A 14683-nucleotide genomic window follows, 5' to 3' on the forward strand; every position below is an offset into this window, starting at 1 on the left:
TGGCCATTAGCCAGCAAAGCTAAACAGCCTAGAATGACAGCGCCAACGATGTAAAATTTCATATTATCTCTATTGAGTGCCTGCAATTGCAACGAATATGAATAGCAATTGAAACTTTTGTGGTCTATATATATGGTAGTCAGTACAAATGAAGGTGATTTGTGTTTTCTTGAGAACATACATGCATATACATACATTATCTTTTCACCTTGGAATCACATTTGTTTAATACAATTTCTAGGAATTGTTTGAAAGCTAATTTTAAATTCATAAATTGATTAGCTTTGCTTTGAAATTGATAGGTGTATTGGTAAGTTGGAAAAAGATTTGTAAGGGGAAATGTTGCAAAGAAACGCCATAGACTGTGAGAAGATAAATGCTATTTAGTGAAAAAAGAAAGAAAATTGCCATATTATATAAATTTTAGCCGTTGAATGGCTAAATCAACCGTCAACAATCCGTCCGTCTGTCCACCTGTCTGTCTGGCTGGTTGGAGCGCACTATAACTCTCGAACGGATCAACCGATTCGATCCATAATTTGGCTTTCGTAATATTTTGTACAAGCATAGTTTAAGTTCCAAGATAAGCCATATTGGTCCACTCCTTCAGGTACCTCCCCGAACTGGTTTTGTTCCATGGGAGCGGCAATATATCCGGGAATGCCTGTTCCGTGCTTCTTTGGTCCGTGCCGTCATCGGTGAGATGTAATGGATGTATGGAATGAGTGCACTTCCAAGGTTGATCGCGTCTTAGACGCTTCCAGGAATACTGCGAAAGGAGTTATGTTGTTGCTTGCTGCTGCAGCGCATCTCCCAACTTCGCCGTCAGAATCAAAGTCATCGACAGAACACGAGACACTCCTAGACACTCAATAAGAAAAATAATAAACGCAGCATCTACCACCACTTGTTGTTCAGCGACCCGAAAATTCAATTGCAACGATCACCGGAACAAAGTCGGCGAAATCGTAGACTTTATGAGCCGGAGGAACAGCATGGCCGTCGCGATTCAGGAATCAAAGCTCACCGTTACCTGTAATTTGCAATGTTGCGGATGTTACAACGTGGATGCGAAAGGATCGCACAAGAAGCGGAGGATGACTTGCCTTCCTTATAGAACAGTCTGTTTAATACATACCTAGTTCGCTTAAGTCTGACTTTAGTAGCAATAAAGTGTAAAATTGCCAAGGTAGATTTGCTGTGCCTTGCCTTATATGTCCGACATTAGTTCGCTTTTGGCTCTGGTGATAGATGACATTGGCTTTGGCATTCCGTCCGTATAACTAACCTCCCAGTCGAGGAGTTACGACCACAGTTTGAGCATGTTGCAGATGTCATTCGAAACGCAAAATCAATGGGTTGTGCCCACACTGAATTTCAATCGTAATGCTTAGACAATTGGATGAACCCGGGGTTGAAAATTTAACAAGTATCGTCAATCTATTGTTATCCACGTATATTGTACCAGACGCATGGAAAGTTAACAGGGTGGACCACTACTGAAGCCAGCAAGGATGCCAGCAGAGGTGAATCGTACAGGCCGGTCTCTCTTTTGATGCCACTAACAAAGATTCTATAGGCACTAATCCTGCCCATGATGAAAAACAGTTTGCTAGTTGCCCAACATCAGCATAGATTCCGGAAAATGCACATCACGACAATAGAATGACACGGCATATCCACACATATCAGTCGAGGATTGTACCAGAGGAGGCCGTGCGACTGAATACGTCAACCATACCAAGCTGTTCGAGTATATAGAGAAGACTTTCCTACAGCCGTGTTTGAAACGTTGGATAATCAACCAAATGACGTCAGTCATTCATAGTATATAGAAATAAAAGTCCAAACCCTGTGGAGCGAACTGTTTAACATCTTACTTACTTACTTAGCTGGCCCATTACAGAACATTTGTTCCATAAGCCGAACTAAAAAAAGATCTCCAACTCACTCTGTTTAGTGTTTCGCTTTCTGAAATACCGCACCTTGTCATCTCTTCATCCACTTTGCGCCATCTATTCTTTGGCCTGCCAATTCTGCGAGCACCACCATACGGCCCGAATTTATACGCCTTTTTAGCGGGTTCATCATCGCTCATTCTTATGATCTGGCCTAGCCAACGTAATCGTTGCATCTCGATACGTTTATCTATACTGATGTCGTTGTATAGCAGGCGATGTCGATATTCACCGTCAACGCAGATTGGTCCATAGATCTTTTAGCGGGTTCATCATCGCTCATTCTTATGATCTGGCCTAGCCAACGTAATCGTTGCATCTCGATACGTTTATCTATACTGATGTCGTTGTATAGCAGGCGATGTCGATATTCACCGTCAACGCAGATTGGTCCATAGATCTTTCGAAGAATTTTTCTCTCAAACACACCAAGCACTGCCTTGTCTGCTTGCACAAGTACCCAGGCTTCTGAACCATACATCAGCACGGCTAGTATCAGTGTTTTGTAAAGCGTTGTTTTTGTTTGACGAGTTGTGGCTTTATTCCTAAACTGCTTACTCAGCCCGAAGTAGCATCTTCTGGCCAACACTATTCTTCTTCGTATTTCACAATTGATGTTGTTGGTTGTGTTTACGGCGGTGCCGAGGTAGACGAAGTCCTTTACTACCTCAAAATTATAGAAACCAACGTCAACAGTTGCCCGATCTCTAAGGACGCATTGTGCGACGACACCATTAACTTTGTCTTCTCGCCGTTTACCGCCAGACCCACTTTAGCAGATTCCCTCATAACTTTTTCAAAGGTATCAGTTACTTCCTTTACCGATTGACCTATGATGTCAATGTCATCGGCATAAGCAAGTAACATATCGCTCATTTACTCAAAGAGTGACACATCTCAAAAAATCCACTTTCGAGATAAAAGCGTTTTAAGTTGGCGATTGAAATTTGACTTTCCAAATTAAAAAGATTATTACACAAAAACCAAAGTAACTACTTGGACCATATTTTGCAAACAGCTAGCCAGATATCAATGTTGAAAGTCTGTGCAAGATCAAGCATGATTTGAAGTATTTTGGTGCTTCATAAACTCAAAAAACTTTTATATTTAATTATGCGAAACTCGTAGCAAAAGAGCTGTAACTCGTTGAGTTTTAGAGATATCAACATGAAAATTTGATACAAGGTAAAGAAGAAGTCGTAGAAAAAATAGAAATTATTAACTCGGAAAACATATTTTTTGAGTTATGCCAATCTTTGAGTAAATGAGCGATATGGCTGTTTGTATATATTGTGCCACTTCTTTTCACCTTCTCGTATAACCTTTTCCAAAAGATCACACGAGAGGCCATCACCTTGTCTGAAACCTCTTTTGGTACCAAACTCTTCTGAGAGGTTCTTTCCTATTTAAACTGACGATCGAGTATCAATTAATGTCATTCTACAAAGCCGGATGAGCTTTGTAGAGATACCAAATTCAGACATGGTTTGGAATACCTTTGAACGTGGGGGCTGTCGAAGGCTGCCTTGTAATCAACAAAAAGGTGGTAAGTGTGGATCTGCATCTCTTGGGTCTTCTCCAGGATTTGCCGCAGGGTAAATATCTGGTCAGCGGAGGATTTGCCAGGTCTAAAGCCGCATTGGTATGGCCCAATTATTTCATTGACCATAGGCTTTAATCGTTCGCACATTATCCCTGACACTATCTTGTAAGCAATAGGAAGAAGACTTAGCCCCTATAGTTAGAGCATACAGTCTTATATCCTTTCTTGTGGACAGGGCACAGGATGCTCAGGTTCCAATCGTCGGGTACTCGTTCTTCCTGCCAGACTGTGCTAACTAGCTGATAAATACAGCTTATCAGCGTGTCGCCTCCGGTTTTAAACAGCTCGGCTGGTAAGCCATCGGCTCCTTACTAAATTCCCTTGCTGGTCTCTACAGGAGGATGTGCCTGTACTAAAGCCATCAGTTTGATGTTTCACTCTTTGGTAGAATTTTCGGACTTCATTCTGGCTCATGTACAACTCGATTTTTTCGCACTCCCGTCTTTCTATTTCTCTCTTTTTGCTGCGGAAAAGACGTTTCACCTCTCTCCTTTTCACCCGATACCACTCTCGAGCGCTACGTGTTGCTACTGATTGTAGAGTACCCCTATATGGAGCATTTTTCTCTTCGGTAGCAGCACGACACTCCTGGTCATACCACGGATTCCTTGGTGGAGGTCTCTGGTATCCAAGTATGGATTTTGCGGCTGTTTGCATGGTGTGGGTAATATTTTGCCATTGTGCTGATATGTTATCGGGACGAGGAGTGCTTTCATTAAGCAATTGGGCTAATTGAGTGGAATGTGCTGTGGCTATCTGTTGTGTTTGCAGCTTACCTTCCAACAGGCTCGATTCATGTCTTCCATCTATCACAACGTGATTAATTTGATTACCTGTCCTTTGATCTGTAGACAGCCAGGTGCCCTTATGTATGTATATCGAGATGCTTAAATCTGGTACTGCTAACTACCATGTTTTTTGCAGAAGTTTCACTGTGGAGACTGAATTTCCCGACTGTTGGGCCAAAGATATTCTCCTTTCCAATTTTGGCATTAAAATCGCCTAGAATAATTTTAATGTCATGGGCAGGGCAACGGTCATAAGTTTCTTCTAAGCGCTCGTAAAATATACCTTTGGTCTGTTCGTCCTTGTCTTGAGTGGGAGCATGAGCGCAAATAAAGCTGATGTTGAAGAATTTTGCTTTTAATCGAATTGCAACGAGTCTTTCATTTACTGGGGTGAAGCTGGAGACAAGATTTTTTAACCTCCGACCAACTACAAATCCGCAACCAAACTCATGCTTTGTGTCATGGCAGTGCGGCACCTTTAGCTGTTATTGTGACGCCTTTCCCAATCCATCGTATTTCCTGTATGGCAGTAATGTCGGCCTTGTACTTTTCAAGTACATCTGCCAATGCGTAAACTGCACCTTTTCTATAAGACGTTTGCGGGGTTCGTAAACTTTAGAGGGGTTTGTTTTTCTTTTCTTTCGTTTTTCAGGGGAGAGTTACTAACCCGACGCCCAAACCCAAGTTTTTAAAGTTCTTATGGTTGAACGCGCGGCACATGTTAGCTTACTACCTTTAACGAGTGTTAAAAGCAGCTCCCCAGGTGACACCACGGGGAGGTCAGTGTTCATTCGAGAAGAAAGAGGGACCAAGATAAATCCTGGGCTTTGCCATGTTAAAGCTGGTCAGGACCGTTTCTTGGTATCTTCCATAACCTACGTCACCCTCTACCTTTTTAAAATTCCACATCCTCTTTAACCTCTACCTTTTTAAAATTCCACACGCTCCAGACGACATAGAGATCGTAATGCACACGTATGATTGAACTTACTTACTTACTTACTTAGTTGGCCCATTACAGGACATTTGTTCCATAGACCGAACTAAGAAAAGATCTCCATTCCTCTCTGTTTTTCGCTTGACTTTTTGGAATACCGCGCCTTTCCATTTCTTCATCCACTTGTTTGCTCCATCGAAGCTTAGGCCTGCCGATTCTGCGTGCACCGCCATGGGGCATGTATTCATACGCCTTTTTAGCGGGTTCATCATCGCTCATTCTTATGATATGGCCTAGCCAACGCAATCGTTGCATCTCGATACGTTTAACTATATTCATGTCTTTGTATAGCTTATATAGCTCGTGGTTCATACGACGTCGATATTCACCGTCAACGCAAATCGGCCCGTAGATCTTTCGAAGAATTTTCCTCTCAAACACACCAAGCACTGCCTTATCTGCTTGCGCAAGTACCCATGCTTCGGAGCCATACATTAGCACGGGTAGTATCAGCGTTTTGTATAGTGTTATTTTTGTTTGACGAGATGTGGCTTTGTTTTTAAATTGCTTACTTAGACCATAGTAGCATCTGTTGGCCAATACAATTCTTCTTCTTATTTTACAACTGATGTTGTTTGTTGTGTTTATGGCAGTGCCGAGGTAGACGAAGTCTTTAACTACCTCAAAATTGTAGGTACCAACTTCCACAGTTGGTCCGAGCTCTATGGACGCTTTGCGCGTTGACACCATCAATTTGGTCTTTTCGCCGTTTACCGCCAGACCCACTTTCGCAGATTCTGCTTCGACCTTACTAAAGGTATCAGTTACTTCCTTTACTGATCGTCCCATGATGTCTATGTCATCAGCATAGGCAAGTAACATGTGGCTATTGGTGTAAATTGTGTCATTTCTTTTGACATTTGCATCTCGTATTAACTTTTCCAGCAAAATGTTGAATAGGTCACACGAAAGGCTGTCTCCTTGTCTGAAACCTCTTTTGGTACAAAATTCTTCGGAGAGGTTCTTTCCAATTTTCACTGAGGACCTAGTATCAGTTAAAGTCATCTTACAAAGGATACCAAATTCAGACATTGCGTGGAATACCTTTGATCGGAGGGGACTGTCGAATGCTGCTTTATAATCGACAAAAAGGTGAAATATGTCGATCTGCATCTCTTGGGTCTTCTCTAGGATTTGCCGCAGGGTAAATATCTGGACAATGGTGGACTTGCCAGGTCTAAAGCCACATTGGTATGGTCCAATTATTTCGTTGACCATTGGCTTTAGTCGTTCGCACAATATCCCTGACACTATCTTAAAGGCAATAGGGAGAAGTCTTATGCCCCTATAGGTTGAGCATACAGTCTTATCTCCTTTCTTGTGGACGGGACATAGGATGCTCAGGTTCCAATCGTCGGGTACGCGTTCTTCCTGCCAGATGGTGCTAACTAGCTGATGCATACACCTTATCAGCGCGTCGCCTCCGGTTTTAAACAGCTCGGCTGGTAAGCCATCGGCTCCTGCTGCTTTATTATTCTTCAGCCGGTTGATTGCTGTTTTTACCTCATCTTGGCCGGGCGGTATACATTCTATACCATCTTCTGGGATTGGATCTGTGGTATCATCGTCTTCGCTACTATTGAAAACCAGCAGATTGGAGAAATGTTCCTTCCATATCCTGAGCACGCTTTCTGTATCTAATACCAGATTACCTTGCTGGTCTCTATAGGAGGATGTGCCTGTACCAAAGCCATCTGTTTGATGTTTCACTCTTTGGTAGAATTTTCGGACTTCATTCTGGCTCCTGTACATCTCGATTTTTTTACACTCCCGCTTTTCCATTTCTCTCTTTTTCTTGCGGAAAAGACGTTTCTCTTCTCTCCTTTTCTCCCGATATCTCTCTCGCGCGCTAAGCGTTGCTACTGATTGCAAAGTATCTCTATATGCCGCATTTTTCTCTTCGGTAGCAGCACGACACTCCTGGTCATACCATGAATTCCTTTGTGGAGGTCTCTGGAATTCAAGTATGGATTTTGCGGCTGTTTGCATGGAGTGGGCAATATGTTGTCATTGTGTTGTTATGTTATCGGGACAAGGAGTGCTCGCGTTAAGCAATTGGGTTAGTTGAGTGGAATATGCTGTGGCTATCTGTTGTGTTTGCAGCCTATCGATGTCCAACTTCCGCGCTGAGTCTGTTCGTGCTTTATTTGCAACGTTTAGACGGGTACGTACCTTTGCTGCAACAAGGTAGTGGTCCGAATCAATGTTTGCGCCTCGGAACGATCGTACATCCAACACGCTGGATGAATGTCTTCCATCTATTACAACATGATCAATTTGATTACTTGTTCTTTGATCTGGAGACAGCCAGATGCCCTTATGAATATCGAGATGATTAAATCTGGTACTGCTAGCTACCATGTTTTTTGCAGCTGCAAAGTCTATCAGCCTCATACCATTGTCAGATGTTAAACTGTGGAGACTGAATTTCCCGACTGTTGGGCCAAAATCATATGTTTCTTCTAAGCGCTCGTAAAATATATCTTTGGTCTGTTCGTCCTTTTCTTCAGTGGGAGCATGAGCGCAAATAAAGCTGATGTTGAAGAATTTAGCTTTTATTCGAATTGCAGCAAGTCTTTCATTCACTGGGGTGAAGCTGGATACTAGATGTTTTAGTCTCCGACTAACTACGAATCCGCAACCAAACTCATGCTTTACGTCATGGCAGCTATAATACAGTGTGTCACCTTTAGGTGTTGTTGTGACGCCTTTCCCAATCCATCGTATTTCCTGTATGGCAGTAATATCGGCCTTGTACTTTTCAAGTACGTCGGCCAATGCGAAGACTGCACCTTCTCTATAAAGAGTGCGAACATTCCAGGTGCAGATTCGCAGATCATGGTCCTTAAAACGTTTGCGGGGTTCGTCAACTTTAGAGGGATTTGTTTTTCTTTTCTTTCGTTTTTTCATAGTAGGATGTTTTTTCTAGGGGAGAGTTACTAACCCGACGCCCAAACCCAAGTTTTTAACGTTCTTATGGGTGAACGCGCGGCACATGTTAGCTCACTACCTTTAACGGGTGTTAAAGGCAGTTCCCCAGGTGACACCACGGGGAGGTCAGTGTCCACTTGAGATGAAAGAGGGACCAAGATAAATCCTGTGCTTTGTCATGTTAAAGCCGGTCAAGACCGTTGCTTGGTATCATTCATCCCCTACGTCACCCCGTATGATTGAACATATGCCTTAATTCCGACCACTAACTACCCAAGATATTGGTTGTAACTTTTCACAGCATGGTTAGGTCGTCCGCGCAAGCCAAAGTTATGTGCGACAAGATCAGAAGTAGGAACAAGGTTCGCTGGCCGACAGCACTTGAGGTGTTAACAAAGAAACCGTTTTGACCTCTTATAAAGCAATAGGCCGGTCTGTGGTAAGCTATGCTGCGTCAGGGTGGTATGCAAATGTTAGCGCTATGCAGTGGAAGAATATTCAAACCTGCCATTCATTACCTGCTAAGGTGTTACCGCCATGAGCATACCTGCCATGATATAGTGCACATGCAAGTCAGGAGAGATCTTCGTGATTTACGGAGAAAAAGATATCAACCAGCCTATTGGACAGGCTAGTAGCATTCATACTCATCCAGTTACGCAGGCAGTACAAAGGTACAGTATGAGTGCTGTACTCAGAGACCCTCCTGCATCCATCACAGCAGAAGAACGCCAGCTACTAACACAGTTAAAATCCGCACGATGCATTCGCCTTAATTCACATTTGGGCCCGAATCTAGGGCACGATACCTAAAACATGCCGTGCATGTGGATTGGGATCGCACGCACGTACGTTGCGTTTGTTTAGCTGTCCAGCCAAACCCACTCACCTGATCTTGAGTCTTTATGGACGCAGCCAAACCAGGTTGCAGAATATTTGACTTTGGATACAAATATACAAAACCACAATCAAATGAAATGGTAAGTCTGAAAAAACTAAATGTTGCATATTTTATCTGAACTCTTTTGAACAATAACTGCAAATAATCATCAGTAGTTAAAATTGCATAGAATCTCTCCGCACCCTTCAATACCAAAACGAGGTTTCACAAAATAAAACAGTTTACAGTGTGTTAACCTATTTAACCTCCCAGGCGGGAATTATGTAACACCTGAGACTTAGTTAGTTAGTTGATGATTGATTCTTAAATGTTTTCAATATTAAATTAAGTTGTCTGTTTTATTAAACACTAATTAGATTAGAAAAGATTCACTCCACCACAAAATAGTTGTAGATTTTACATCATTTAAACATTTATTTTAATTCTAATTGTTGTAGATTGGCCTAGGAATTAATTAGAGGTTAGAATAAAAACACAGCAATGCAAATATAGGTTAACGCACAGTTAAGAGAGGATATATAAAGGTATCCCTTTTCATGGAAAACACTAACATTTCAGTCATAAACATTGAAGCAACAACAACAGCAAGCCCAATATTATCATGAAGTTTTACGTTATTTGTTTATTTCTGCTACTAAGCTGCTTGATTTGGTTAGGCAATGGCCAGCGTTTACTCAATTCAGGAGGAAGTGGAGGCAGTCTGGGTCTAGTCGGTGCTCAAGGATTAACTGGTCGTTTGGGCAGCAGTCGTGGTCCTGGTATTGTTGGTGCCCGTGGATCATTAGGACGTTTGGGTTGAAGAGAATGTGTAAGGTATTTTCAAATACAGTAGAATCGTGATACCTAGATAAATCGAAAATCTAAAAATTCGTATAAGCTGTCGGTCAATTGAAGCCATTACTTTCGCATTTTAACCTCTCTTATTCGAAATCCTCGATAACTCGTATAAAATTGCAGGTCCCTTGGATTACGAATTATCGATGTTCTACTGTACAATTGAATTAGAGGAATTTCTGTGAATATGTGGCATTAAAATTTATTAATTAATTTACATATAATTTACACTGAAGAGGTGTTAATTGTTAGCAATACTGTAATGTATAATAATTTTAATAAATCTGATTACTTAGAATGTATCATGTTTTAGTTTAAAAAATTGCTAATTAGTGGCTTATTTCCATGCAGTTATTTTTATGTGGATGGGAATTAATTGGAAATACTAAGAAAACTCTCAACCTTGCAAATGTAGGTGTTGCAAACTTTTCGTTGAGATTTCAATATTTACATTTCCCATAAATAAATTGCTATTACTTATTACAATTTATTATAATTACTTGTTTATTTTACTTTTGTATTACAAATCTTAAAATTGTGGTTTTGCGGTTGGGATTTTTCTTATCATTAGTAATAAGTAAAATTAATAAAAAAATATTTGCACCTTATAAAGCTGAAACCTGAAATTACTATGAAGTTCAAATTTGATTTCAATTATTTTAATTATATCTTGATGTAAAGTATATCAACGATATTATCTTGCTGGAATCGAAATTAATTTTTATTTTTTCGACTTAAGTTTTTGTAGATAAAATTTAATATACCATTTGATTTTATTTCATTGGTCCCGACGTTTCGTCATTTTTTATTGATATTTAATCTCTGGTGTAAGCGGTTTTCATTTAAATTTAGTTAAGGTGCCGCGCGTTCACCCATAAGAACGCTTGGGTTTGGGCGCAGGGTTAGTAACCCTCCCCTAGAAAAAGCAGCCTACTATGAAAAAACAAAAGGGAAAGAAAAACAAATCCCTCAAAAGTTGACGACCCCCGCAAACGTTTTAAGCACCATGATCTGCGAATCTGCACCTGGAATGTTCGCACTCTTTATAAAGAAGGTGCAGTTTACGCATTGGCAGATGTACTTGAAAAGTACAAGGCCGACATTACTGCCATACAGGAAATACGATGGAATGGGAAAGGCGTCACAACAACACCTAAAGGTGACGCACTGTATTATAGCTGCCATGACATAAAGCAGGAGTTTGGTTGCGGATTTGTAGTTGATCGGAGGTTAAAACGCCTGGTCTCCAGCTTTACACCAGTGAATGAATTTATTTGCGCTCATGCTCCCACTGAAGACAAGTACGAACAGACCAAAGATATATTTTACGAGCTCTTAGAAGAAACATATGACCGTTGCCCTGCCCATGACATTAAAATTATACTAGGCGATTTTAATGCCAAAATTGGAAGGGAGTATCCAAAGATATACTACTTTCCAATTTTGGCATTAAACAGTCGGTAAATTCAGTCTCCACAGCGAAACATTTGACAACGGTATGAGGCTGATAGACTTTACAGCTGCAAAAAACATGGTGGTTAGCAGTACCAGATTTAAGCATCTCGATATTCATAAGGGCACGTGGCTGTCGCCAGATCAAAGAACAAAAAATCAGATTGATCACGTTGTGATAGATGGAAGACATGCATCGAGCGTGTTGGATGTACGATCGTTTCGAGGCACAAACATAGACTCGGACCACTACCTTGTTGAAGCAAAGATACGTACCAGAATAAACGTAGCAAACAAAGTGCGAACAGACACAACACGGAAGTTCAACATAGGTAAGCTGCAATCACAACAGATAGCCACAGTATATTCCACTCAACTGGCCCAATACCACTCAACTGGCCCAATTGCTTAATCAAAGCACTCCTCGTCCCGATAACATATCAGAACAATGGCAAAACATTGCCCACTCCATTCAAACAGGCGCAAAATCCACACTTGGATACCAGAGACCTCCACTAAGGAATCCATGGTATGGCCAGTAGTGTTGTGCTGCTACCGAAGAGAAAAATGCGGCATACAGCGCTACTTTACAATCAGTAGCTACGCGTAGCGCACGAGAGAGGTATCGGGAGAAAAGGACAGAGGAGAAACGCCTATTCCGCAGGAAAAAGAGAGAGATGAAAAAGCGGGAGTGTGAACAAATCGAGATGTACAAGAGACAGAATGAAGTCCAAAACTTCTACCAATGAGTGAAACATCAAACTGATGGCACTGGCACATCCTCCTGTAAAGACCAGCAAGGTATTTGGTAACTGATACAGATAGTGTGCTAAGGATATCTTTCTTCTTTATTCAAATTCGTTTTCCGAATATTAGCGACCAATACAATTTAGTTACATTTCAAAATTGTACATAATTTGATTTCATAAATTATTTATTAAATCCGCAAATCCTTCTCTGTGTCTCGCCATGCTGAATAAGTTTGTCTCATCTCGAATACCAGTCTATTCTTTGATGTTATCAAGCCATGTTAACTCCTTCCTTCCTCTAATCGGGTTTCCTTCAATTTTTATGCGGGTTATGTTTTGTAATAATTTATATTTTTGGTTCCTCATGATATGTCCCAAATACGCAGTTTTTCTCCTTTTTATGTTTGATATTAGCTCTCTTTCGCAATGCATTTTCCTCAATACTTCAGCATTTGAAACATGGGCAGTCCAAGGAATTTTAAGTATCCGCCTATATATCCATATGGAAAGGATATGGAAAGAGCATTTTCCCAAACTGTTGGTATCCAGTAGCAACGAAGTCGACGAAGATACCACAGATCCAATCCCAGAAGATGGTACTGAATGTTTACCACCCGGTCAAGATGAGGTAAAAACAGCAATAAACCGGCTGAAGAGTAATAAGGCAGCAGGAGCTGATGGCCTACCAGCCGAGCTGTTTAAACCCGGAGGCGACACGCTGATGAGGCGCATGCATCAGTTAGCGCCATCTGGCAGGAAGAACGCTTATCCGACGATTGGAACTTGAGCATCCTGTGTCCCGTCCATAAGAAAGGAGATTAGACTTTATGCTCCAACTATAGGGGCATAAGTCTTCTCCCTATCGCCTACAAGATAGTGTCAGCGATATTGTGCGAACGACTAAAGCCCATGGTCAACGAAATAATTGGACCTTACCAATGCGGCTTTAGACCTGGCAAGTCCATCATCGACCAGATATTTACCCTGCGGCAAATCCTGGAGAAGACCTAAGAAATGCAGATCGACACCTACCACCTTTTTGTTGATTATAAAGCAGCCTTTGACAGCCCGCTACGTTCAAAGGTATTTCAAGCCATGTCTGAATTTGGTATCCCCGCAAAGCTCATTCGGCTCTTCAGTTAAAATAGGAAAGAACCTCTCTGAAGAGTTTGGTACCAAAAGAGGTTTCAGACAAGGAGACAGCCTTTCGTGTGATCTCTTTAACATCCTGCTGGAAAGGTTATACGAGAGGCAAACGTCAAAAGAAGTGACACAATCTACACCAATAGCCACATGTTACTTGCTTATGCTGATGATACAGACATCATGGGACGATCAGTAAAAGAAGTGACTGATACCTTTATGAAGGTCGAAGGAGAATCTGCTAAAGTGGGTCTGGCGGTAAACGGCGACAAAACCAAGTTGATGGTGCCGACGCGCAATGCGTCCATTGAGATCGTACTAACTGTTGAAGTTGCTTCCTATAATTTTGAGGTAGTAAAAGACTTCGTGTACCTCGGCACCGCCGTAAACACAACAAACGACATCAGTTGTGAAATAAAAAGAAGAATTGTATTGACCAACAGATGCTACTTTGGCTTAAGTAAGCACTTCAAAAACAAAGCCACAACTCGTCAAACAAAAATAACGCTTTACAAAACACTGACACTACCCGTGCTGATGTATGGTTCCGAAGCCTGGGTACCTGCGCAAGCAGATAAGGCAGTGCTTGGCGTGTTTGAGAGAAAAATTCTTCGATAGATCTACGGACCAATCTGCGTTGACGGTGAATATCGACGTCGTTTGAACCACGAGCTGTATCTGCTATACTCGTACAACGACATCAATATAGTTAAACGTATCGAGATGCAGCGATTGCGTTGGCTAGGCCATATCATAAGAATAGGCGAAGATGAACCCGCTAAAGAGGCGTATAAATACGAACCGATTGGCGGTGCACGCAGGTTAAGGAATAGATGGCGCAAACAAGTGGATGATGAGATGAAAAGGCGCGGTATTCCAGAGTGCGAAGCAACAAATAGAGAGAATTGGAGATCTTTTCTTAGTTCGGCCTATGGAACAAATGTTCTGTAATGGGCCAGCTAATTAAGTAAGTAAGTAAGCTGCTGCTCTGAATGACTACCCAAAATCTCCAAACGGGTTACGCCTATGTACATTGGCTGAGATATGACCTTCAAAGTGAAGAACCCGTTGTGTTTTGTGTGTAGATGCGAAACTTAAAACGCGTTTTTGTCGAAATGATATTTTTGAAGTCGGCGCCAACGATAGCTCGAAAATGAATAGACCTTCATATATTTGTCGAGCTTTTTAAATACATAAAAACTTCTCTTTAAGCGAGACAGATGTTGTTAAAAATTGTTTGCAGATTTTTGTCGAAACGGTAAATTCGAAATTTTGACTTTAACAATTCACAATAAAATAATATAATAATTGTTCCACAAACATCCCA

Source organism: Musca autumnalis, unplaced genomic scaffold (assembly GCF_047663935.1).
Source record: "Musca autumnalis isolate F117 unplaced genomic scaffold, ASM4766393v1 scaffold_3, whole genome shotgun sequence".
Taxonomy (NCBI): Eukaryota; Metazoa; Arthropoda; class Insecta; order Diptera; family Muscidae; genus Musca; species Musca autumnalis.